The sequence below is a fragment of the Aplysia californica genome, unplaced genomic scaffold (assembly GCF_000002075.1).
Source record: "Aplysia californica isolate F4 #8 unplaced genomic scaffold, AplCal3.0 scaffold00063, whole genome shotgun sequence".
Taxonomy (NCBI): Eukaryota; Metazoa; Mollusca; class Gastropoda; order Aplysiida; family Aplysiidae; genus Aplysia; species Aplysia californica.
The window spans coordinates 1,892,985-1,894,686 of NW_004797333.1; positions in this window are offsets into that span (position 1 = coordinate 1,892,985).

The following is a 1,702-nucleotide window of genomic DNA, read 5'->3' on the forward strand; positions in this document are numbered from 1 at the left end:
CTCTCTCTCTCTCTCTCTCTCTCTCTCTCTCTCTCTCTCTCTCTCTCTCTGTGTTCTGTGTGAGTGTGTGTCTGTGTGCGTGTGTGTGTGTGCGTGTACGTGTGTGTGTGTGTTTGTTTTTTCCCTTAATGTGTGTGAATGCACATTTCGTCATACTTTGTTCTTGATTTCTTGATTACTTGATCCTGGGAACAACATCATAGCACTCCGGGCATTGCCATACGTGCTCCGCTCCCCGCTCCAATATCCACCTCAGATATTGAACAATTATTTCTGCTTAACCCTTGGAGTCTTTCGAGTGCAGGTCGACCGAAATTATTTGTGTACTCTTGAAGTACTTCCTGATGCACAGTTCCTGGTAACTTAAATGAACCCTACGTATCTTTGCGAGAGAAAAAATAATGGGCGAAATTGTAAAAGTTAAACTTTTTTCAACACTATTAGTTTATTAATTTAAGACCGCAACCCCACAATTACAACTCCGCTAGCCTAACACCTAGACTACTGGCAGCACTGAACTATCTTTTTGGAAGGCTGTTGGATGCCACTGGTAAGTTCTTCTTCGTGTTCTTTTCCCTGGTTTTTCTGTCTGTCTTATTTTATGCTATATGGTTGGGTTTTTTTATTTTTTTATTTTTAAAATCAGTGCTAAATGCCTAACATCACTACGATATTCTTCTCTTTTCTCAAACTGTGTTGGCTCTCTTTCCGAAGTCACAGTCATGAATCGTGCTAGGCTACACACACAAAAACTTTAAATAGATCAACAAATAATTATTAACTTTGTTTTGTCGGATTTTTTAAAAAGCAGCAAAGAAACGAACGCAAACAACAACGATACATTTTTAACTGTAATAATGCTCCCATCGATGAATTACGAAAGGAAATGTGAAAATAAATCACTGAACTTACCAATTCACTCCCGAATACATGAAAAGTCCCCTCGGCAGATTCAGGGATGAAAGACTTGCCAATTTGTCACGCAGAGGTCTTTCGTGACGTTAATTCTTCTTCTCACAAAGTTCTTCTGTGACGTCAGTTATTCTTTTCCCCACGAAGTTCTAATATAATAATAATAGTATCACTATCAATACATATGTAGGGTACTATGTCTACATAAACATGCTGGTAAGACCCGATCTTTACCTCAGCAACTGTGCACTAATTGAGGACTCCACTCATTGCCCAGCCAGCACAGACGGCGACTGAAAAGCGGACACACAAAGGCCCAGGAAACGGCCAGTCACAAAAGTGCTGCCCCATAGGAGAAAACAACGGACTTATGTCACCGACTTGCACCAGCAAAGTTTGCTCTCATCCCAGTCCGACGTGGTACTAATCCAAACGAAATGAATAAATACCGTTTTCTCTGAGGTGAAAAAACAGCGCTTTTGGGTCTCCCTTGGTGGCATATATACGCCCCTTTTTCTGGTGTTTTTTTCTGTATTACAACCTCGCTCTATGCGTTAATGGGGTACAAAACAAAAGAGAAAAGTCAAGAGTAAGAGAGAGCAGGACTTGGCTGTCGAAGACACTAAGTCCTGTAAAAACAAAGAAACTGGTGGAGCAGTGAAGGGACTATTACGGTAAAGGGAGGATTGTCAGACCACTGACGTAAAGGCAAGGAAGAGAGGGAGAGAGAGGGGGAGAGAAAGAGAGAGAGAGAGGGGGTGAGAAGAAGAGAGAGAGAGAGAGAGAGAGA